The sequence below is a fragment of the Dendrobates tinctorius genome, unplaced genomic scaffold, assembly GCF_039654945.1.
Source record: "Dendrobates tinctorius isolate UK_male_01 unplaced genomic scaffold, ASM3965494v1 ptg000020l, whole genome shotgun sequence".
Taxonomy (NCBI): Eukaryota; Metazoa; Chordata; class Amphibia; order Anura; family Dendrobatidae; genus Dendrobates; species Dendrobates tinctorius.
In genome coordinates, this window is record NW_027361688.1 from 4727460 (window position 1) to 4754034 (window position 26575).

General features: G+C 41.7%; 1 protein-coding gene and 1 long non-coding RNA gene across 3 annotated transcripts in view; one reads left to right on the top strand and one right to left on the bottom strand.

Moving 5' to 3' along the window:
- The window catches only part of LOC141083318 (uncharacterized), a 117575-nt gene that overhangs the window by 44472 nt on the left and 46528 nt on the right, over positions 1-26575 (bottom strand). The window lies entirely within an intron of this gene.
- AGBL3 (AGBL carboxypeptidase 3) overlaps positions 20140-26575 on the top strand; it is a 101316-nt gene continuing 94880 nt past the window's right edge. For both annotated transcript variants that reach the window (XM_073567498.1, XM_073567497.1), the window contains exon 1: positions 20140-20282. The gene's annotated coding sequence lies outside the window, so the exon portion shown is untranslated. The remainder of the gene's footprint in view (positions 20283-26575) is intronic.

Consider the following 26575-nt stretch of genomic DNA (forward strand, 5'->3'; position numbering starts at 1 on the left):
TGATAACTTCATTATAATCTATAGATACGTATCAGGGGCAAAACATGAAAGGACCGGACAACAGGGACCGGACAACAGGGACCGGACAACAAGGGACCGGACAACAAGGGACCGGACAACAAGGGACCGGACAACAAGGGACCGGACAACAGAGACTGGACAACAAGGACCGGACAACAAGGACCGGACAACAAGGGACCGGACAACAAGGGACCGGACAACAAGGGACCGGACAACAAGGGACCGGACAACAAGGACCGGACAACAGAGACTGGACAACAAGGACCGGACAACAAGGACCGGACAACAAGGGACCGGACAACAAGGGACCGGACAACAGAGACTGGACAACAAGGACCGGACAACAAGGACCGGACAACAAGGGACCGGACAACAAGGGACCGGACAACAAGGGACCGGACAACAAGGGACCGGACAACAAGGGATGGGACAACAAGGACCGGACAACAGGGACTGGACAACAAGGACCAGACAACAGGGACCGGACAACAAGGGACCGGACAACAGGGACCGGACAACAGGGACCGGACAACAGGGACCGGACAACAGGGACCGGACAACAGGGACTGGACAACAGGGACCGGACAACAGGGACCGGACAACAAGCACTGGACAACAAGGACCGGACAACTGGGACTGGACAACAGGGACTGGACAACAGGGACCGGACAACAGGGACTGGACAACAAGGACCGGACAACTGGGACTGGACAACAAGGACCGGACAACAGGGACTGGACAAAAGGGACTGGACACAAAACCAATAGACAAAAAGGAGCTGCAAAAAACTACTAGATACCAGGAACTAAACACTAAAAGAGTGGACAAAAGCTACCGGATACTGGGGACCAAACACTAAAAGGTTGGACACCACAGACTGAACAAAAACCACTGGATACCAGGGACTAAACAAAAAAACACTGGATACCAGGGACTAAAAACTAAAAGATTGGACTCCAGAAACTAGACAAAAGCCACTTGATATCAGGAACTAAACACTAAAATACTGGACAAAAGCCTAAAAGATTGGACATCAGGGACTGGACCAAAAACACTGGATACCACAGACTAAACACTAAAAGCCTGGACAATAGGGACTGGACAAAAGCCACCGGATACCATGGGCTAAACACTAAAAGATTGGACACCACGGACTGGACAAAAGCCTCTGGATACCAGGGACTAAACACTAAAAGATTGTACACCGGGAACTAGAGAAAAATCACTGGAAAGTACAAACTCTACAGTAAACCATAAACTGGACATGAAAACCACTGCACAACAGGGACTAGGGCAATAAACCACTGTACACTAATGTCAATGGATAACAGAGACTGGACTTTCAATCACTGGACACCAGGGACTATGGAAATAAACAGTTGGACACCCAGGGATTAGAGAAATAAACCACTGGACACTCAACCGCTGGACACTGTGGACTAGGGCATTAAACCGCTGGACACTGTGGACTAGGGCAATAAACCACTGGACACTGTGGACTAGGGCAATAAACCACTGGACACCAGGAACTAGGACCAATGGATAACAGATGAAAGAACACCAAACCACTAGACACCAGGACTTGAATCATAAATCACTGGTAAACATGGACTATACTAACAAACCAATGAATACCAGAGGCAATGACATTAAAACACAGGACTCCAAGACTTGAATTTGAAACCACTGGTCAGCAGGGACAAGGAAAACAGATCAGTGGATACCAGAAGCAAGGAAACTAAATCGTTGGAAACCAGGACCTGAACATTAAGGCTCTGGTCACCAGGCACTGTGTTATAGAACCAAAAGATACTGGAAACAAAGACACTAAACTAATGGATACCAGAAGGTGAATTTTAAACCACTGGTTAATAAGGACTAGAGTAATAGACTAACCAATACCAAAGGCAAAGACATTTGGACACAGGGCCTGTATTTTAAACCCTCAGTCACCAATTACTGTACTAGCAGTCCAATGGATATGTGAAGAAACGACTCTAAATCATTGGACAGTATGACCCGAACCTTAAACCACTGGTCACCAGGGACTAGGGCAATGAACCACTGGTCACCAGGGACTAGGGTAATAAACCACTGGACACCAGGGACTAGGGTAATACACCACTGGACACCAGGGACTAGGGTAATACACCACTGGACACCAGGGACTAGGGAAATAAACCACTGGTCACCAGGGATTAGGGCAATAAACCACTCGTCACCAGTGACTAGGGCAATAAACCACTGGACACCAGGGACTAGGGCAATAAACCACTGGTCACCAGTGACTAGGGCAATAAACCACTGGACACCAGGGACTAGGGCAATAAACCACTGGTCACCAGGGACTAGGGCAATAAACCACTGGACACCAGAGACTAGGACAATAAACCACTGGACACCAGGGACTAGGGCAATAAACCACTGGTCACCAGGGACTAGGGCAATAAACCACTGGTCACCAGGGACTAGGGCAATAAACCACTGGACACCAGGGACTAGGGCAATAAACCACTGGTCACCAGGGACTAGAGCAATAAACCACTGGACACCAGGGATTAGGACAATAAACCACTGGTCACCAGGGACTAGAGCAATAAACCACTGGACACCAGGGACTAGGACAATAAACCACTGGACACCAGGGACTAGGACAATAAACCACTGGACACCAGGGACTAGGGCAATAAACCACTGGTCACCAGGGACTAGGGCAATAAACCACTGGACACCATGGACTAGGGCAATAAACCACTGGACACCAGGGACTAGGGCAATAAAACAATGGTCACCAGGGACTAGGACAATAAACCACTGGTCACCAGGGACTAGGGCAATAAACCACTGGTCACCAGGGACTAGGACAATAAACCACTGGTCACCAGGGACTAGAGCAATAAACCACTGGACACCAGGGACTAGGACAATAAACCACTGGACACCAGGGACTAGGGCAATAAACCACTGGTCACCAGGGACTAGGGCAATAAACCACTGGACACCAGGGACTAGGACAATAAACCACTGGACACCAGGGACTAGGACAATAAACCACTGGTCACCAGGGACTAGGGCAATAAACCACTGGACACCAGGGACTAGGGCAATAAACCACTGGACACCAGGGACTAGGGCAATAAAACACTGGTCACCAGGGACTAGGGCAATAAACCACTGGACACCAGGGACTAGGGCAATAAACCACTGGTCACCAGGGACTAGGACAATAAGCCACTGGTCACCAGGGACTAGGGCAATAAACCAATGGACAGCAGGGATTTGGGCACCAGGCTTCGGCAGACAGGTATTGGGTCTATTACGGAGATGTGCGACAATTACCTTGAGCAATGGCGAAATAACTTCACCCTCATTTTATGGCCTCTTTAAATATAGAAATGAGGTTGGGGAAGAAAAACAATTTCTGAAAACTTCTCATTTTCATATAGACCGAAGGAATAAAAGGGATTAATCTCCAGAGACTATATGGAGTCATCGTAAATAGCAGATTTATCTCCTAACACCAACACGCATCTCCATGAATAAATTATTGATTGTCAGGACAGATCTGGGCTTTACAATGACTGATTAGCGCACATTACAGAGTTAACCCATCTGGAGCCCAATATTCTTCATGATCTCCTTTTCCTTATAGCTCTCGCCAATGACTCAATACAGGATTTGGCATTAGTAAATGAATGCTGCGGCACATTTTTTCATTAAAGGGGTAGGCACAGAAAAAGGGGCATCCTGAGAATAGACATACCTGAACAAAGGCTTAGGGTGGTCACTTCTAGACGACTCCTCGTGTTTTAACTTTTTTGGGCATGTTAAGATAATAGAGAAGCTTTAGGGCTCACTCTCATTTGCGTAAAACAATTAATATTTTACATATAGTAATCTCTATGTAATTTAAAGCTAGTTTTCTAAGTAATAAAGCAATGTTATATACAGAGATAGATAGATAGATAGATAGATAGATAGATAGATAGATAGATAGATAGATAGATAGACAGATATTTAATAAGCTCTGTCCAGCTTGTCCGGCAGCGTTTTAGGAACAAATTAAAAAAAAATTGCGTGGGGTCCACCACCAGTTAAGGGAAAGCAGACAGCTGTGAGCTGTTTTTAATAGTCTGGGATGGGGTCACTATCCATGGAGCTTCCTAGTCTATTAATATCAGCTCACAGCTGTCTGCTTAGCCTTTACTGGTTATTAAAAAAAGGGTGACCCGAATTAAAAGGGTTGATGGTTTAATGGTCGAACCTCGTTTTTGGGATGTATATCGGCAGTTATAATAATGACCCTTGCTCCTAAATTGATATACTATTTTGAGACCCTCCCTGTTATGGTCCCGTTGGGAGAATTCAAGGCCCTTCAGGCTTATATAATGAGATTTATATGGAGCAATAAGCAGCATAGAATTTCTAAACAAATTCTTGTCTCTAAACAAATGCAGGAGGTTATCCGTACCGAATATCATAAAATATTTCTGGGCCATGCAAGGAGGATGAGGATTTCTTCCTGGGATTCAAAGCGGGCATATAATAAATGGATGGAAATTGAAAAGTTGTGGCTGGCTCTTATACATCCGAATTCCCTCCTGTGGTCTGGGGTCCCGGTGGGGGTTACTGGGCCCTATGCAATTCACAAGGGATATTGGGATCTCCTGTAAGAGATTTGCTCTCTCTTTTCAGCATTCTTATGATGTCATTCGTATATCAACCCTTGCTTGGAAGCGCCAATGGTTGTCCCATGGACCTCGGCTGGGCTCTTTAGGTTTGCTGAAATAATCGACAGGAATACATTGGAGATTCTTCAGTTTGAATTTTTAAAGTCTAATTATGATATAGCGGATCGTGAATTTTTCCATTACTTACAAATAAAGCATCTGGCAAGATCTCTTTATGGTTCCTACAAAATTTCGAGCCTTACGGATTATGTGAAGAGTCCCTCCATTAAAGATCTGATCTCAGATAAAATGATTAACTCTCCTTGAGATGGCTCTCCTTCTAGACATTCATACATGACAAGGTGGGAGAGATTTTTGGGAAAGACTCTCTCTCCCCAGACTTGACAGATGATTTGGTCTAGGGCAGCAAAGACCTCAATGTGTACTATATAAAAGAAAATCAATACAACATTCTTATGTTTTGGTATCACACACCAGAGCTGCTTAGTAAAATGAATCCCCAAATCTCTCTTGGCGTTGTGGCTCCTCAGTTGGAACCTTACCGCATATATTTTGGACTTGTGGGAACAGAGTCTCCTTTTGGGAAATAGTCAGAGCACTGATTCAGGAGGTTTTACTCACTGATATCATACTGGATCCTTCTGTGTTCTTGCTTAATGTATCCCCAAGGGAGATGGGTAAGAGATCCTCTAAATTACATCTTCACCTATTGAGTGCTGCAAGACGTATGTTTGCATGTTGTTGGAGGAAAGCTTCCACACCCCTCTCGACTAGAGGACTGCAGCTGGGTATGTGATGTACGTCGTCGTATGGAGTATTTAACAGTAAACCTGAATGCAAAGACTGAACTGTTTGAGGCGGGGTTGGGCTCCATGGGACTATTATTGGGCACAACAAACCGGCTAACCCTTTACTTCCATTTTCTCTACACTCTCCTTTATTCTTCCTCCCCCTTGTTGTTGTCTTTGTCTTGTGTTACTTTCCTTTAAAACTGACATGATAAATTCGGGAGTAACATCACTCCAGTCCTGGTGGGGAGGTGAGGATGGAATGCAATTTTTGCTTTTACCTATGTATGATTTAAATTAGCTCTGTATTATTTAAGTAGAGAATATGTTACAATGTCTTTATTGCTAAAACTTGTTAAAAATCTTAATAAAAATTAGTTTTTTTAAAAAAGAGGGGGGGACGGTTAGAAAAATGACGTAAGGTCCCGCCTATTTTTAATAACTAGCAAAGGCTAAGAATACAGTTGTGGGCAGATATTAATAGGCTTGGAAGGTCCATAGATATTGGCCCCTTCCCATGCTAATAAGACCAGCCCTATGCTTCCCCAGAAATGGCGCATCCAATTTTGCCATTTAGCCTCAGAAATTCTCGATTTCACTGGTGAAGGGGCAGTTGGGGTAATGTTTTTGTGATGGTGTGATATGTTAAGTGATTATCATTTTGTGTCTATTTATATTTTACGGATTTCCATAGTGTTCTCTTGTTGCCCTGTATCATTTCGTGTATTCCCCCATATTGTCTAGTCTCAATTACATTCCAAAAGTCTGATAATTGAATTAGCTCACTTACAGTCTGCAGCCTGACTGTATCTAAAGGGGGTTTTACACATAGCGATATCGCTATAACGTCACCGATTTTGTGACGTTATAGCGATATTGCTAGCGATATCGCTATGTGTGATACTTACCTCCGACCGGCTCCCCCCGCGAGAATGTCCGGCTCCATTTCTCGTCGTCAGCTTCCTGCTGGGGCTTCCTGCTGTGACGACGAGCGACGAATGGAGGCAGGCGGGAGGACGTCAGGATCGCTGTGTGTGAAAGGTGAGTATCGTGCGCTGCGTCGCTGCTGCATCGCTGTGAGATCTTTCTGTGTGAAAGCTCACTAGCGATCATTTAGCGATGCACCAGCGATCCTGACCGGGTCGGATCACTGGTCGGATCGCTGGTGCATCGCTAAATGTAAAAGGGCCTTATGCCTCTTGATGAACCCCCTGTAGTGCCTTAATCCCCAAGGTACCTTTGTCAGGTCTGGGAGACCTGAAAACTGCCCCAACCTGTCTGACTACCCCTGGATATAAGGAGGGGGCTGGGGAGGACAGGAGCTGTACAAGGCAGACCCTGTGTGGTGATGATCGTGTGAAGACAGCACGTCAGAGGGAAGGGGAAGCATATGGACCCATTTTATCCTCTGTCTGCTGCATTATTGGACTCTCATCTCCTTGGACATTCATCCTGTTACTGAACTGCATTCGTGTTCTGGACTATTGTATTCTCAGTGTGGTGGATTGTTTATGGACCTTTTAGTTTTGCCTATAATAAAGGTCTTGGGATTGTTCACACTTCCCTCGCTCTGTTGATTGTGTGGTAGAAGGACCCCATGACAGTTTTGGGGTTGATGTCAGCTGTGTAATGTTTGCTGGCATCAAAGCCCAGGGATTAGTAATGGAGAGGTATCTATCAGACATTCGCATGAAAGAAACACACGCACAAAAGTTCTTTATTTGCATACAGTACCTGAGAAATACCATCATACGCTGCCCAAATGAAAACACCATAGAGTGCCTCAGAAATACGACAAAACACTGCCCAAATAAAGGCACCATACAGCACGTAAGTCATATTGCCATACACTGCACAACTAAAAACACCATAGAGTGCCTGAGAAACATGTCAATACACTGCCCAAATAAAAGCACCATACAGTGCCTCAGAAATATGACAGTAGACTACTCAAACAATGGCACTATGCATTGCCACAGCAATGCAACCATTTATTACACACAAAAAACAGCACTATACATTGTCACAGAATACCAACCTAGGTGCCCATAGAGCAGCACTACACAACATCTTAGAAATATCACCATACACTGCACAAATAAAAGTACCATACAGTGCCTGAGAATACCATTATACTCATTATACTATGCCACAAAATAGTACCGCACAGAGATTCAGAATGCCACTTTGGCATGTTGTTCCAGTACCATCATATATTGGAAAAAATAGCACCATACAATGCCTCAAAATGCACACTTAGGTGCCCATATAACGGCACTATACTGTACCTAATGAAAATCAGCAGACACTGCCCGAAAAAAGTGTCACATATATTCCAATCAACATGACTACACATTGACCACAGAGCAGTGCTTCTCAGTGTCTGAACAACACCATGAATACATTGCCCAAATAACAATGCCACACAACACCTAAATAATATAAGGAGACTCTGTCAATTATCAACACCACAGAATACCGAATATAAAAAGTGCCAAAAGAGACTGCCATATAGTGTGGGAGACTTGATCAACAGGCACAATGCTGAATAAAGAAAAGATCACTGAATGCTTGTGCCTTAATCTGGATAAAATTGGTCACAATATGAGGGAGCAAAACTGTAAAAAAAATAAATAAAAAGGAGACTACAATACAATCGCCTCTTACAGCTGATACAGAAATTATTTTATTATAAATAGGAGCAGTATTTCAGTAGTTATATTCTTGTACATAGGAGCAGTATTATAGTAGTTATATTCCTGTACATAGGGGGCAGTATTATAGTAGTTATATTCTTGTACATAGGGACAGTATTATAGTAGTTATATTCTTGTACATAGGAGCAGTATTATAGTAGTTATATTCCTGTACATAGGGGGCAGTATTCTAGTAGTTATATTCTTGTGCATAGGGGGCAGTATTATAGTAGTTATATTCTTGTACATAGAGGGCAGTATTATAGTAGTTATATTCTTGTACATAGGAGCAGTATTATAGTAGTTATATTCCTGTACATAGGGGGCAGTATTATAGTAGTTATATTCTTGTACATAGGGGGCAGTATTATAGCAGTTATATTCTTGTACATGGGGACAGTATTATAGTAGTTATATTCTTGTACATAGGGGGCAGTATTATAGTAGTTATATTCCTGTACATAGGGGCAGTATTATAGTAGTTATATTCTTGTACATAGGAGCAGTATTAGAGTAGTTATATTCTTGTACATAGGGGACAGTATTATAGTAGTTATATTCTTGTACATGGGGACAGTATTATAGTAGTTATATTCTTGTACATAGGGGGCTGTATTATAGTAGTTATATTCCTGTACATAGGGGCAGTATTATAGTAGTTATATTCTTGTGCATAGGGGGCAGTATTATAGTAGTTATATTCTTGTACATAGGAGCAGTATTATAGTAGTTATATTCTTGTACATAGGGGCAGTATTATAGTAGTTATATTCCTGTACATAGGGGCAGTATTATAGTAGTTATATTCTTGTGCATAGGGGGCAGTATTATAGTAGTTATATTCTTGTACATAGGAGCAGTATTATAGTAGTTATATTCTTGTACATAGGGGGCAGTATTATAGTAGTTATATTCTTGTACATAGGAGCAGTATTATAGTAGTTATATTCGCGTACATAGGGGCAGTATTATAGTAGTTATATTCTTGTACATAGGGGGCAGTATTATAGTAGTTATATTCTTGTACATAGGAGCAGTATTATAGTAGTTATATTCTTGTACATAGGAGCAGTATTATAGTAGTTATATTCTTGTACATAGGAGCAGTATTATAGTAGTTATATTCTTGTACATAGGGGCAGTATTATAGTAGTTATATTCTTGTACATAGGAGCAGTATTATAGTAGTTATATTCTTGTACATAGGAGCAGTATTATAGTAGTTATATTCTTGTACATAGGGGCAGTATTATAGTAGTTATATTCCTGTACATAGGAGCAGTATTATAGTAGTTATATTCTTGTACATAGGGGGCAGTATTATAGTAGTTATATTCTTGTACATAGGGGGCAGTATTATAGTAGTTATATTCTTGCACATAGGGGGCAGTATTATAGTAGTTATATTCTTGTACATAGGAGCAGTATTATAGTAGTTATATTCTTGTACATAGGAGCAGTATTATAGTAGTTATATTCTTGTACATAGGAGCAGTATTATAGTAGTTATATTCTTGTACATAGGGGCAGTATTATAGTAGTTATATTCTTGTACATAGGAGCAGTATTATAGTAGTTATATTCTTGTACATAGGAGCAGTATTATAGTAGTTATATTCTTGTACATAGGGGGCAGTATTATAGTAGTTATATTCTTGTATATAGGAGCAGTATTATAGTAGTTATATTCTTGTACATAGGAGCAGTATTATAGTAGTTATATTCTTGTACATACGGGGCAGTATTATAGTAGTTACATTCTTGTACATAGGAGCAGTATTATAGTAGTTATATTCTTGTACATAGGAGCAGTATTATAGTAGTTATATTCTTGTACATAGGGAGCAGTATTATAGTAGTTATATTCTTGTACATAGGAGCAATATTATAGTAGTTATATTCTTGTACATAGGAGCAGTATTATAGTAGTTATATTCTTGGACATAGGAACAGTATTATAGTAGTTATATTCCTGTATATAGGGGCAGAATTATAGTAGTTATATTCTTGTACATAGGGGCAGAATTATAGTAGTTATATTCTTGTACATAGGAGCAGTATTATAGTAGTTATTGTAATGTAAAATGTCTATAAAGTATGATGCTTTCTGTAACCTTCTAGAATCCTTCATTCTATGAGAAAGTAGCCTGTCAGCTCTTGCAGCCCCCTCCTTTTGCCCCCGCTAGCAGCTGTTTGTGTGTACAGCTCTCTGCCTGCATCTGAAACCTGATACCGGGCATTTCCTCTCGAAGCCTTCTCCTTCCCCCCTTGCACAGCTAAAGGGAAAAGATCTCTTTGTTCTGACCACAAAGTTGGATGCCAGTATATGGGAAGTATTAAAACAAGTCATATTGCAAAAACCATACACCTCAGAGATGTAATAACCATATCACTGCGTAGGCAACGAAACCAGCTTACCAATCTCTAATTTTCATGATCCTAATCCCTCCAGAAACTGAGGTATGGATTGCTCCCAAATGGAGTGTCTTAATTATGGAATGCTTGGTGTTGTTGGATTCTATTCGATAAATCACAAACAATGATGCCCTATATGTGTTGGTATGGGCATTTCTCGTTTAGATATAGTTATTCTAAGTTTTGTAGCCAAATCATAACTTAGAGAAAGGAGGGTTGGACCTCACCAGACCGCCCATTTCGTGAGGTCACAGACCCTAGGCTATAAGGTATTCCCTACCATATTCCAGTCAGTTGGAGCTGGAGTTCTGATGCTGAACAGACCTACCCCATGTCTTGGAATGTTTGGTTGCGGCCCATCCCCCCAGCCACATGGTCTGCCTAATACCACCTAAGCACACGTAAGTGTTACTTTCTGCCTTTTAATCCTTGTTGTTTTCATATTTGCAACTGTACATATTTAATGTCTCAACTTTATAGCAACTTTTATCTATGTAATTACTGCCCACATTTTGGGAATAAATGATAAAAATGTCTATTATCTCTGTTTCCATGCTCTAAGAAACGAACTGTGCGTCTTTGTTAGATAATCGCTACTAATTTGGAGGTTTGCCACGGACCCTCTTAATTAACTCTCCAATTAAGTAAAGTGTGGCTGGTGGCAGCTTGGTGTGTGCGGTTGGTTAGGTTGGTTGGCAGTCAGGAAGGGTCTTATATTGCTGGATGAGGGGCTGCGGCCACGGCATTGATAATTCCCTTACTGCAGTAGTCTAATTGGCCGTGCACAACAAGCAGCCCGTCCGGTGACTAATTATCCTAGGTGCAGTTCCCTGACTGACCTGAGGGTAAAGGGGGCCCGGAGAGCTGCGAGTTCCAAAGGGGAACTGAGAAATTGGGATAGACATAAATCCCCGCAGTTCTTGGAAGGTTGTTAGCAGTGGTGGGGCATCCAAAATACCCCCCTGCGGTAAATTGTTAGAGCGAGATTAGCTTGCTGTGTTTTGGTCACATGGTGCCAGTGGTGGGATAACTAAGATAAGCCCCCACTGTGCCTGTGATAGCCGTGTGCTGGCAGTGCATCGCGTCCGTCCACTGACATACCCGTGTCAGTGGTGGGATCGTGACGTATTGGTGGCACCGACCGTGCTGTTTGTCACAGTTATATTCTTGTACATAGGAGCAGTATTATAGAAGTTATGTTTTTGTACATAGGGGGCAGTATTATAGTAGTTATATTTTTGTACATAGGGGGCAGTATTATAGTAGTTAAATTCTTGTACATAGGAGGCAGTATTATAGTAGTTATAGTCTTGTACATAGGGGCAGTATTATAGTAGTTATATTCTTGCACATAGGAGCAGTATTATAGTAGTTATATTCCTGTACATAGGAGGCAGTATTATAGTAGTTATATTCTTGTACATAGGGAGCAGTATTATAGTAGTTATATTCTTGTACATAGGGAGCAGTATTATAGTAGTTATAGTCTTGTACATAGGAGCAGTATTATAGTAGTTATATACTTGTACATTGGAGCAGTATTATAGTAGTTATATTCCTGTACATAGCGGGCAGTATTATAGTAGTTATATTCTTGTACATAGGGGCAGTATTATAATAGTTATATTCTTGTACATAGAGGCAGTATTATAGTAGTTCTATTCTTCTACATAGGGGCAGTATTATAGTAGTTATAGTCTTGTACATAGGGGCAGTATTATAGTAGTTATATTCTTGTACATAGGGGCAGTATTATAGTCATTATATTCTTGTACATAGGGGCAGTATTATAGTAGTAATATTCTTGTACATAGGAGCAGTATTATAGCAGTTATATGCCTGTATATAGGGGCAGTATTATAGTAGTTATATTCTTGTACATTGTAATTTTTGTATTCCTACCAGTCAAAACAGATTTGTTATGCAAAATATGTTGGATAATGTTGTAGCCATAATACTGTAAATATTCAGACTTTATGAATGTACTGAGAATAATTTTGAGCCCAAAAAATATTCTTGGTGCTCTATATATTAACCCATTCTAAACAAGTTGCCATGGAAACACACTGAAAACATAAATTCTTGTCTTTTCTTTTCCCTTAGCTGAAAGATTAATGAGCAGCAGCTCAGACACGTCAACTGTGTTTGAATTACTGAGGGTTTGCGCTGGGTTTCAGTCCTTCACGCTGAATTTTAGCATAAGTGGCCCATAAACATCAATTGGATGTTAACTGAAGAAGCTGAACTTTTTCCTTCTTGGTGACAGCTGAAATTTAGAAGTGCCGCATTGCTCTGACATTACTATTTATGGCTGCTGCACTTATCAACTTACTATTTTACAAAAGGTGTCACAAATAATGTACAGAACCACAAATAAAAGCATGAAATAGGACACTGTTCAAAGGGAAACGTTCCCAATTTATTAATTTATTCTTGTACACAGGAGCAGCATTATAGAAGTTAAATTCTTGTACATAGGGAGCAGTATTATAGTAGTTATATTCTTGTACATAGGGGCAGTATTATAGTAGTTATATTCTTGTACATAGGGGGCAGTATTATAGTAGTTATATTCTTGTACATAGGGGGCAGTATTATAGCTGTTATATTCTTGTACATGGGGGCAGTATTATAGTAGTTATATTCTTGTACATAGGGGGCAGTATTATAGTAGATATATTCTTGTACATAGGGAGCAGTATTATAGTAGTTATATTCTTGTACATAGGGGCAGTATTATAGTAGTTATATTCTTGTACATAGGGGCAGTATTATAGTAGTTATATTCTTGTACATAGGGGGCAGTATTATAGCTGTTATATTCTTGTACATGGGGGCAGTATTATAGTAGTTATATTCTTGTACATAGGGGGCAGTATTATAGTAGTTATATTCTTGTACATGGGGGCAGTATTATAGTAGTTATATTCTTGTACATAGGGGGCAGTATTATAGTAGTTATATTCTTGTACATAGGGGGCAGTATTATAGTAGATATATTCTTGTACATAGGGGCAGTATAATAGCTGTTATATTCTTTTACATGGGGGCAGTATTATAGTAGTTATATTCTTGTACATAGGGGCAGTATAATAGTAGTTATATTCTTGTACATAGGGGGCAGTATTATAGTAGTTATATTCTTGTAAATAGGGGCAGTATTATAGTAGTTATATTCCTGTACATAGGGGCAGTATTATAATAGTTATATTCTTGTACATAGGGCAGTATTATAGTAGTTATATTCTTGCACATAGGAGCAGTATTATAGTAGTTATATTCTTGTACATAGGGGGCAGTATTATAGTAGTTATATTCTTGTACATAGGAGCAGTATTATAGTAGTTATATTCTTGTACATAGGGGGCAGTATTATAGTAGTTATATTCTTGCACATAGGAGCAGTATTATAGTAGTTATATTCTTGTACATAGGGGGCAGTATTATAGTAGTTATATTCTTTTACATAGGGGGCAGTATTATAGTAGTTATATTCCTGTACATAGGGGCATTATTATAGTAGTTATATTCTTGCACATAGGAGCAGTATTATAGTAATTATATTCTTGTACATAGGAGCAGTATTATAGTAGTTATATTCTTGCACATAGGAGCAGTATTATAGTAGTTATATTCTTGTACATAGGGGGCAGTATTATAGTAGTTATATTCTTGTACATAGGGACAGTATTATAGTAGTTATATTCTTGTACATAGGGGGCAGTATTATAGTAGTTATATTCTTGTACATAGAGGGCAGTATTATAGTAGTTATATTCTTGTACATAGGGGGCAGTATTATAGTAGTTATATTCTTGTACATAGGGACAGTATTATAGTAGTTATATTCTTGCACATAGGAGCAGTATTATAGTAGTTATATTCTTGTACATAGGGGCAGTATTATAGTAGTTATATTCTTGTGTATAGGGGCAGTATTATAGTAGTTATATTCTTGTACATAGGGGGCAGTATTATAGTAGTTATATTCTTGTACATAGGGGCAGTATTATAGTAGTTATATTCTTGTACATAAGGGGCAGTATTATAGTAGTTTTATTCTTGCACATAGGAGCAGTATTATAGTAGTTATATTCTTGTACATAGGAGCAGTATTATAGTAGTTATATTCTTGTACATAGGGGCAGTATTATAGTAGTTATATTCTTGCACATAGGAGCAGTATTATAGTAGTTATATTCTTGTACATAGGAGCAGTATTATAGTAGTTATATTCTTGTACATAGGGGGCAGTATTATAGTAGTTATATTCTTGTACATAGGAGCAGTATTATAGTAGTTATATTCTTGTACATAGGGGGCAGTATTATAGTAGTTATATTCTTGTACATAGGGGGCAGTATTATAGTAGTTATATTCTTGTACATAGGAGCAGTATTATAGTAGTTATATTCTTGCACATAGGAGCAGTATTATAGTAGTTATATTCTTGTACATAGGGGGCAGTATTATAGTAGTTATATTCTTGTACATAGGAGCAGTATTATAGTAGTTATATTCTTGTACATAGGGGCAGTATTATAGTAGTTCTATTCTTGTATATAGGGGCAGTATTATAGTAGTTATATTCTTGTACATAGGAGCAGTATTATAGTAGTTATATTCTTGTACATAGGAGCAGTATTATAGTAGTTATATTCTTGTACATAGGGGGCAGTATTATAGTAGTTATATTCTTGTACATAGGAGCAGTATTATAGTAGTTATATTCTTGTACATAGGGGCAGTATTATAGTAGTTATATTCTTGTATATAGGGGCAGTATTATAGTAGTTATATTCTTGTACATAGGGGCAGTATTATAGTAGTTATATTCTTGTATATAGGGGCAGTATTATAGTAGTTATATTCTTGTACATAGGAGCAGTATTATAGTAGTTATATTCTTGCACATAGGAGCAGTATTATAGTAGTTATATTCTTGTACATAGGGGGCAGTATTATAGTAGTTATATTCTTGTACATAGGAGCAGTATTATAGTAGTTATATTCTTGTACATAGGGGCAGTATTATAGTAGTTATATTCTTGTATATAGGGGGCAGTATTATAGTAGTTATATTCTTGTACATAGGGACAGTATTATAGTAGTTATATTCTTGTACATAGGGGGCAGTATTATAGTAGTTATATTCTTGTACATAGAGGGCAGTATTATAGTAGTTATATTCTTGTACATAGGGGGCAGTATTATAGTAGTTATATTCTTGTACATAGGGACAGTATTATAGTAGTTATATTCTTGCACATAGGAGCAGTATTATAGTAGTTATATTCTTGTACATAGGGGCAGTATTATAGTAGTTATATTCTTGTGTATAGGGGCAGTATTATAGTAGTTATATTCTTGTACATAGGGGCAGTATTATAGTAGTTATATTCTTGTACATAGGGGGCAGTATTATAGTAGTTATATTCTTGTACATAGGGGCAGTATTATAGTAGTTATATTCTTGTACATAAGGGGCAGTATTATAGTAGTTTTATTCTTGCACATAGGAGCAGTATTATAGTAGTTATATTCTTGTACATAGGAGCAGTATTATAGTAGTTATATTCTTGTACATAGGGGCAGTATTATAGTAGTTATATTCTTGCACATAGGAGCAGTATTATAGTAGTTATATTCTTGTACATAGGAGCAGTATTATAGTAGTTATATTCTTGTACATAGGGGGCAGTATTATAGTAGTTATATTCTTGTACATAGGAGCAGTATTATAGTAGTTATATTCTTGTACATAGGGGGCAGTATTATAGTAGTTATATTCTTGTACATAGGGGGCAGTATTATAGTAGTTATATTCTTGTACATAGGAGCAGTATTATAGTAGTTATATTCTTGCACATAGGAGCAGTATTATAGTAGTTATATTCTTGTACATAGGGGGCAGTATTATAGTAGTTATATTCTTGTACATAGGAGCAGTATTATAGTAGTTATATTCTTGTACATAGGGGCAGTATTATAGTAGTTCTATTCTTGTATATAGGGGCAGTATTATAGTAGTTATATTCTTGTACATAGGAGCAGTATTATAGTAGTTATATTCTTGTACATAGGAGCAGTATTATAGTAGTTATATTCTTGTACATAGGGGGCAGTATTATAGTAGTTATATTCTTGTACATAGGAGCAGTATTATAGTAGTTATATTCTTGTACATAGGGGCAGTATTATAGTAGTTATATTCTTGTATATAGGGGCAGTATTATAGTAGTTATATTCTTGTACATAGGGGCAGTATTATAGTAGTTATATTCTTGTATATAGGGGCAGTATTATAGTAGTTATATTCTTGTACATAGGAGCAGTATTATAGTAGTTATATTCTTGCACATAGGAGCAGTATTATAGTAGTTATATTCTTGTACATAGGGGGCAGTATTATAGTAGTTATATTCTTGTACATAGGAGCAGTATTATAGTAGTTATATTCTTGTACATAGGGGCAGTATTATAGTAGTTATATTCTTGTATATAGGGGCAGTATTATAGTAGTTATATTCTTGTACATAGGAGCAGTATTATAGTAGTTATATTCTTGTACATAGGAGCAGTATTATAGTAGTTATATTCTTGTACATAGGGGGCAGTATTATAGTAGTTATATTCTTGTACATAGGAGCAGTATTATAGTAGTTATATTCTTGTACATAGAGGCAGTATTATAGTAGTTATATTCTTGTATATAGGGGCAGTATTATAGTAGTTATATTCTTGTACATAGGGGCAGTATTATAGTAGTTATATTCTTGTATATAGGGGCAGTATTATAGTAGTTATATTCTTGTACATAGGAGCAGTATTATAGTAGTTATATTCTTGTACATAGGAGCAGTATTATAGTAGTTATATTCTTGTACATAGGGGGCAGTATTATAGTAGTTATATTCTTGTACATAGGGGGCAGTATTATAGTAGTTATATTCTTGTACATAGGGGCAGTATTATAGTAGTTATATTCTTGCACATAGGGGCAGTATTATAGTAGTTATATTCTTGTACATAGGGGGCAGTATTATAGTAGTTATATTCTTGTATATAGGGGCAGTATTATAGTAGCTATATTCTTGTATATAGGGGGCAGTATTATAGTAGTTATATTCTTGTACATAGGAGGCAGTATTATAGTAGTTATATTCTTGTACATAGGGGGCAGTATTATAGTAGTTATATTCTTGTATATAGGGGCAGTATTATAGTAGCTATATTCTTGTATATAGGGGGCAGTATTATAGTAGTTATATTCTTGTACATAGGGGGCAGTATTATAGTAGTTATATTCTTGTACATAGGGGACAGTATTATAGTAGTTATATTCTTGTATATAGGGGCAGTATTATAGTAGCTATATTCTTGTATATAGGGGGCAGTATTATAGTAGTTATATTCTTGTACATAGGGGCAGTATTATAGTAGTTATATTCTTGTATACAGGGGAAGTATTATAGTTGTTCTATTCTTGTACATAGGGGTTGTATAATTATAGTAATTTTCCTTTAAGATGCTAAAAAAATGGTATTTAACATAACTTGTATTTACCTCTGTTTGATCTTTGGCATTTCAATGGAGTAATCAAATTTAAAGTCACGGATACAAAAAAAATATGGATTACCTTTCGTGCACACATCACAGTCACTAAACATACACAAAGGGAAATGTTTCTAAATCATATTATAATAAGTTTAGGCTGACAGATTTCCTCCAGAAGACATCGAGTGATTGAATTTGTTGGGATTCGGCATAAAATCTGCACCATCTGCTGTGTAAACAAGTAACGGCTTTGTGGCCGTAATGCAAGTTAATCGACTTTCCTTGCGAATCAGAAAAGAACAGTTTGTAAGGGCGGACTCATGTAAGAAAGATAAAGGGGCTCTATCATGATGACAACCCCCAGACTACACAACCTATTGGGTATAAGGATATCATTGAAGGGGGCCCCCATCTTGGGATCTCTTCTATTGCTTAAAAGCATAATTGGCTCCTACAATGAAGCCAGACTCCAAGGATCCCCTGCTTGAATGAAATGACGGTCCTCAGTCATACTAGCGCTCTCATCAAACTTTCGGCTACCTTCCTCAGTCCCATAAACAATGGATAGTGGCCTGGACAAATGATTGTGACACTACGCAAATGTGGGAAGACCCCAGTTCTTGTGATAGGAAATCCCAGTAATCATGCAGGTATCATCTATCGGACCGTTATTAAGAGTAGGAGTTGGAATGGCCTTACGATGGTGTAAGTGAATGCGTTATGTTCATCCCTTCATTACGACGACGAAAATATATGTCCCATAAATATCAGATCAATATAAATCCTGATATTCATCACTGACCGCTGACTCCAAAAGGTCTGGGAGCCGTGCGTTGATCAGAGGAAGCTCCAGCCTGGGAAGTGTACTTCTCTGCCTCTGTCTAACCAAACCTCAGTCTTGGTGTCTTTTTTCCCAGAGCAAATCTCCTGTTGTAATTACCTGGCCATTGCAGGAGACCCCTACTTCAATGGATATGAAGTTTCAGCTCTCCTTCACTTCCCCAGTTATAATTAATCCCATATGTTGAATGTGAGGGCTATATGTCCCCTCTCCGGAGATGTCATTATGGATTTTATATTTTCTCCACGACATTTATGAGCAATCCTGTCACAAGGGGAGAGATAATGAGCGCATGTAACAACGGATATACCCCGAAAATGGTATTAATGAAAATTACATCTCGCCACGCAAAATATAATCCCTCACGCAGTGCCGTGAGAGGAAAAAAAAACAGATCTCAAAAAAAATGGCGCCACAAGCCAAATTATATTTTTGTAAAGTTTTTAACAATTAAAATATTTAAAAAAATACGTGTTTGGTATCGCCGTAATAGTACTGACGTAAAGAATCATGTTATTGGGTCACTTTTACCACACAATGAACGCCGAAAATACAAAAACTCCCAAAAATGTCAGAATTGCATTTTTTTTCCACCTCACTTGGAATTTTTTTTCCATTTTCAACATAGTAAAATGGACGTAGGTATTAAAAAAAAAACAGGAAAAATTTTAAAAAAAATTACGGTTCTTGGAAGAAAGGGAAGGGAAATAAAGAAAAATGGCCGTGTTGGGAATGGGGTAATGTTTAGCGCATAATACTTCCCTGTGCTTATGTTTAAAGTGTAATTTATCTCATTTTGGTGTTTAATGACAAGTTTTTCTGTCAGAACATGTAGTCAGGGTTTCGATAAAACTCCATTTTGTCTCAAAAACTGGAGCAAGTGAAAAATGTTGAGTAGTTTCCTATAGCAACCAAGCTCATTCCCGCGCTCTGTTTTCATTGGCTCTTCGAGAATCAAAAGCAGCAACCTTATTGGTTGCTAAGGGCAGCTGCTCCCCTCGTCCCATAGCTCCATGACTGTGCACGAAGGTCGGTGGGCGTGGTTATGCTATCTTAACCAATCATATTGTGACTTTTGATCGAGGCTTGGAACGCAGCAGAGCAGATCAGGTGGTTGGTCGTTATGGAGACAAGTGTACACAGACTCACCGGAGCTGGCACATGGCCCTGAGGGAGGAGGAATAGGAGGAGGAGGAGGAGGATGAGCCATTGAGCTGCGCTCTCTAGGACTGTGGAGCCGAGAGGATGCAGAGGAAAACCCGGAGGGGAGAAGGTGAGAGCCTGGGGTGTAAATGGGGGATCGATGAGGGGAACTGTTAGAGGGGCAGATACTGGGTGTGGGGTAAAGGAGAGGTGTATGGAGGTCACCATGTGCCCCCCAAAATGCCATGTACATGGCTTATGCCCCCTCAGGTTCTATAGGACACACATATTTATCACAGATACTACAGAAGACCCCCCTCATCTGACCCCAAGATATACAGACCCCCAGATAAATACACATCCTAGACACCCCAATGGAGACCCCCGAACAATACAGACCCCAGACCAGACCTTTAAGAACTACAGACCCCTAAATAAGCTCAGACCCCATTCCAAATTCTGTAAATAGACCACCCCTCTAAATAAAGGCAGACTGCACCCCTCTAAGTACAGACCACCCCATCCTTAAATAAATGCAGACCCTCTAAAATACAGGGCGCAGACCAGATCCTTTAAAATGCAGACCCCCTAAATTACCTCCCATCTATGAATAAATTCAAACAATCCCAGCCCCCCCCCAACCTGACAACAGAATAAATACAGACCCCCAGACCACACCCCTAAAAAAGTTCAGACCACCCAAGTAAACGCAGACCACATTCCAGGTCCCGTACATAGATCACACCTGGAAATAAGTTCAGACTCAAGACCATACCCTTTAAATAAATGCATAACCCAGACTAGACCCCCTAAGTACAGATCCCCAGGGCACACCCCTAAGACCCTAGACCAGACCCTCTAAACAAGCACAGAACCCCACACCCCCTAAATTTAGACCCTCTAAATAAATAAATAAATACAGACCCCTATACTAATGCAGACCCTATAAATAAATACAGACCCCAGACCCCTAAACTAATACAAACCCTCTAAATAAATTCAGATCCCTAACCTAATGCAGACCCCAGACCAGACCCCTAACCTAATGCAGACCCCAGACCAGACCCCTAACCTAATGCAGACCCCAGACCAGACCCCTAACCTAATGCAGACCCCAGACCAGACCCCTAAACTAATTCAGACCCATATCAGACCCTCTAAATAGATACAGACCCCAGACCAGACCCCTAAACTAATACAGACCCTCTAAATAAATACAGACCCCTAAGCTAATGCAAACCCCAGACCAGACACCTAAGGCCTCTTTCACTTATCAGTTTTTTTGCCATCAGTCACAGTCCGTCGTTTTTTGAAATAAGCAGATACGGCGACTGATGCTGCTGGATCCGTTTTTTTATCATAGACTTGTATTAACGACGGATGGCCGCACGTTTCATCCGTTGTTCGACGGATCCGTAGGAAATTCTTTGTCCCTTGGCCGGAGACAGCGGACATCGGAACGTTTTTTGTCTACGGCCTCTTTCACACATCAGTTTTTGCTGTCAGTCACAATCCAGCAGTTTTGCTGGATCCGACTGCCCTACCTGGTAATAATAGTTGGAGCATGCTCAGTTTAAAAAAACGGAATCTGTCGCTGGATTCCGTCATTTAACGGACAGCGACAGATCCTGCGCCCATAGGCTTCCATTATAGCCAACGACGAACGGTGCTGGATCCGTCGCTGTCCGAGTTTTCGACGGAGACAAAAAACATTACTTTGTCATCTCCGCCCGATGGACACAAAATTTACGACGGATCCAGTGAACAACGGACGAAACGTGAAGCCATCCGTCGCTAATACAAGTCTATGAGAAAAAAAACGGATCCAGCATCATCAGTCGCGGGATCCGTTTTTTTCTAAAAACAACGGATTGCGACTGATGGCAAAAAAATGATCTGTGAAAAAGGCCTACACAAGTACACAGACCCATAAACTAATATAGACCCCAGACCCCTGAACTAATATAGACCCCAGACCAGCCCCCTAGACTAATACAGACCCCAGACCAGGTCCCCTAAACTAATAAAGACCCCAGACCAGACCCCTAAACTAATACAGTCCCCAGACCAGACCCCTGAACTAATATAGACTCCAGACCAGGTCCCCTAAACTAATAAAGACCCCAGACCAGACCCCTAAACTAATACAGTCCCCAGACCAGACCCCTAAACTAATACAGACTCCAGACCAGACCCCTAAACTAATACAGACTCCAGGCCAGACCCCCTAAACTAATACAGACTCCAGGTCAGACCCCGTAAGCTAATACAGACTCCAGACCAGACCCAATAAACTAATACAGACCCCAGACCATACCCCTAAACTAATACAGACCCCAGACCAGACCCTTAAACTAATACAGACTCCAGACCACTAAACTAATACAGACCCCAGACCAGACCCCTAAACTAATACAGACCCCAGACCAGACCCCTAAGCTAATACAGACTCCAGACCAGACCCCTAAGCAAATACACATTACAGACCAGACTCATAAACTAATACAGACCACTAATCTAATACAGGCCCCAGACCAGACCCGTAAACTAATACAGACTCCAGGCCAGACCCCCTAAACTAATACAGACTCCAGGCCAGACCCCCTAAACTAATATAGACTCCAGACAAGACCCAATAAACTAATACAGACCCCAGACCATACCCCTAAACTAATACAGACCCCTGACCATACCCCTAAACTAATACAGACCCCAGACCATACCCCTAAACTAATACAGACCCCTGACCAGACCCCTAAGCTAATATAGACCCCAGACCACTAAACTAATACAGACCCCAGACCAGACCCCTAAGCTAATATAGACCCCAGATCAGACCCCTAAGCTAATACACAGCACAGACCAGACTCATAAACTAATACAGACCACTAATCTAATACAGGCCCCAGATCAGACCCCTAAACTAATTCAGACCAGACTCGAGGCCAGACCCCACACCAGCCCCAGCCACTTCTCCTGCATATAGACCCTAGATTAGACCTAAAAGGGGTCGTCCGTTACATATATATTGACCACCACATCCATTGAACAGGTAATCAATATCAGATCGAAGAGGGTCTGACGCCTCTGATCTCCACCGATCAGCTGTTATGATGTCCGATGTGAACAGTAAACTTGGGGAGCTCCCCCAAATGTCCTCCACATTTATTAAAGGCAGCATTTACCATGATTAGTCCTAGGGACGATGAGAACTCCCCCCCCCCCCCCACCACCACTATATTTACACACGTGACCATGCGATCAATGATCTGTGTCGGTTCTCCTTGGCCGGTTCAGAAGTGACATTCCTGCACGGCCGGCTGTGAATGGGAGGACATGGCTGCGGTTACATTGTAAAGACTGTGGACAAATAGAAGGACTGTGCGGAAGATTATTGAGGCCGAACTTAAAGAGTCCTCAAAAAGGCGCCCTATGTGGTGGTGATGTATACCTCTCACTATATATACCGATCTGTACATATTCACCTTCCCGGGACAGTGCGGTGATGCCCACTGTGGCTCTGACTTTCTTGAGTCACGCTTATCCTCCCTTTATCCCTTCCTTTCAGAGAACCCAAAACAGAGGGGCTCCTTGAACAGGTATGTTCCAGCAGTGTCATACCTCCACTAATTAGCTGTTCGGCCCTCTTGGGGCAGTGAAAGAAGCCAAAACACTAGTAGTGGCCATTCCTTGGAACTGCAACCTGGTACCTATTTAAGTGCAGTACCCAAGAAAGGACACTACATGGTGTATGGAGCCATACTGTTCCAGCTCTGTAAACTACGCTCTACCTGAAAAAACTGCAGTTTGTTGGGGATGACTGGTGTTTTCCCCCCTCCCCCCGAATGACACCAGTCATTGATGACCTATCAATGACCGGACATCCCTATTTAAGTGCAGTACCCAAGAAAGGACACTACGTGGTGTATGGAGCCATGCTGTTCCAGCTCTGTAAACGGCGCTCTACCTGAAAAAACTGCAGTTTGCTGGGGGTGACTGGTGTTTGCCCCCCCCAACGACACCAGTCACTGATGACCTTTCAATGATCGGACATCCCTTTAAGAGGTACAAGTGTGTGTACAGGGGCCCCCAACTCTCCCGACGATAGAGAGATTGAACTTTCCATTCTTGGAGGCCGAGCTCGTCTAGGGAGGGGGAAATTGAATGTGCTGTGTTGCCGAGAGCGTGTGTCACGGTTGTCTGTCACTTGTTTGTGTGTGCTCCCTGTACATCCAGTAATTAGTGTAATTGCCTGGTTACCGTTAAGTACCTCCAAGCAGGAAACAATAGGATCCCGGCAATCCCCTCCACAGGTTTACGAGATATCAGGGTGTAGGCAGGTAATCCGATGAAGATCTCTCGCTCCGATAGTTACAGGTAAGGGATTATTAAGCCTCTCATGACACAGTCTGTTGTTCCCTGTTATCAGCCACTTCACAACACCTGAATCCTGATCCTATCTCCAGTGCAGAGACATTTACATTCATAGATTGGTATCAGTCGCTCCTGCAGCAAATCCTCCCCGTCTGAAGCCAGCTTTCGAAAGTTCTTACTTTAGTGGGGAGTTTTTGCTTCAGTCCTGGTCTCAGCAGCACAAAGCAGTTTTTTTTTTTTCATGTATGCTGGAAGTCTCCCCTTTTTCTCGGAGCCTCCCAGATGGGCCCAGGGATTTGGAAAATTTGAATAAGGCTGTGTAGTAAGAAGCAGTACCACATTTGTCCCATTCATGTTTTCCAATGAACCAGCATGTCAGAAGACACACGGTCAGTCCGTGCATTGTCATCCGAGATCAGACTGAAGATCGAGGTCCTCTGAATGAACCCTAACATCAAGAGATGCATTCACAACAATACTGGCTTGCTGTTAGCTCTCGGTCTCCACGCTGGCTTCCTGTTAACTCTCAGTCTCCACGCTGGCTTCCCGTTAGCTCTCGGGCCTACTCTGCCTTCCCGTAAGCTCTCGGGCTCCACGCTGGCTTCCCGTAAGCTCTCGGCCTCCATGCTGCCTTCCCGTAAGCTCTCGGGCTCCATGCTGCCTTCCCGTAAGCTCTCATGCTCCACTCTGCCTTCCCGTAAGCTCTCGGGCTCCACGCTGGCTTCCCGTAAGCTCTCGGGCTCCACGCTGGCTTCCCGTAAGCTCTCGGGCTCCACGCTGGCTTCCCGTAAGCTCTCGGGCTCCACGCTGCCTTCCCGTAAGCTCTCGGGCTCCACGCTGCCTTCCCGTAAGCTCTCGGGCTCCACGCTGCCTTCCCGTAAGCTCTCGGGCTCCACGCTGCCTTCCCATAAGCTCTCGGGCTCCATGCTGGCTTCCCGTTAGATCTCGCGCTCCACGCTGCCTTCCCGTAAGCTCTCGGGCTCCACGCTGGCTTCCCGTAAGCTCTCGGGCTCCACGCTGCCTTCCCATAAGCTCTCGGGCTCCACGCTGCCTTCCCGTAAGCTCTCGGGCTCCACGCTGGCTTCCCGTTAGCTCTCGCGCTCCACGCTGCCTTCCCATTAGCTCTCAGGCTCTACGCTGCCTTCCCGTTAGCTCTCGTGCTCCACGCTGACTTTCCGTTGGCTCTCGCGCTCCACGCTGCCTTCCCGTTAGCTCTCGCACTCCACGCTGCCTTCCCGTTAGCTCTCGCGCTCCACGCTGCCTTCCCATTAGCTCTCGCGCTCCACGCTGCCTTCCCATTAGCTCTCAGGCTCTACGCTGCCTTCCCGTTAGCTCTCGTGCTCCACGCTGCCTTCCCATTAGCTCTCAGGCTCTACGCTGCCTTCCCGTTAGCTCTCGTGCTCCACGCTGACTTTCCGTTGGCTCTCGCGCTCCACGCTGCCTTCCCGTTAGCTCTCGCGCTCCACGCTGCCTTCCCATTAGCTCTCAGGCTCTACGCTGCCTTCCCGTTAGCTCTCGTGCTCCACGCTGCCTTCCCATTAGCTCTCAGGCTCTACGCTGCCTTCCCGTTAGCTCTCGTGCTCCACGCTGACTTTCCGTTGGCTCTCGCGCTCCACGCTGCCTTCCCGTTAGCTCTCGCGCTCCACGCTGCCTTCCCGTTAGCTCTCAGGCTCTACGCTGCCTTCCCGTTAGCTCTCATGCTCCACTCTGCCTTCCCGTTAGCTCTTGGGCCCACTCTGCCTTCCCGTAAGCTCTCATGCTCCTCTCTGCCTTCCTGTAAGCTCTCTGGCTCTACGCTGCCTTCCCATTAGCTCTCAGGCTCTACGCTGCCTTCCCGTTAGCTCTCGTGCTCTACGCTGACTTTCCGTTGGCTCTCGGGCTTCACGCTGCCTTCCGGTTAGCTCCCGTGCTCCACGCTGACTTCCCGTTAGCTCTGTGAATACAGCTTTGAATGTGGCATCCAGACAGCTGCCGTCACCACATTGCTGTCTTTCTGTTAGCTCCCGCGATCCACGCTGGCTTCCTGTTAGATCTCTGGTTTTTTGTTGC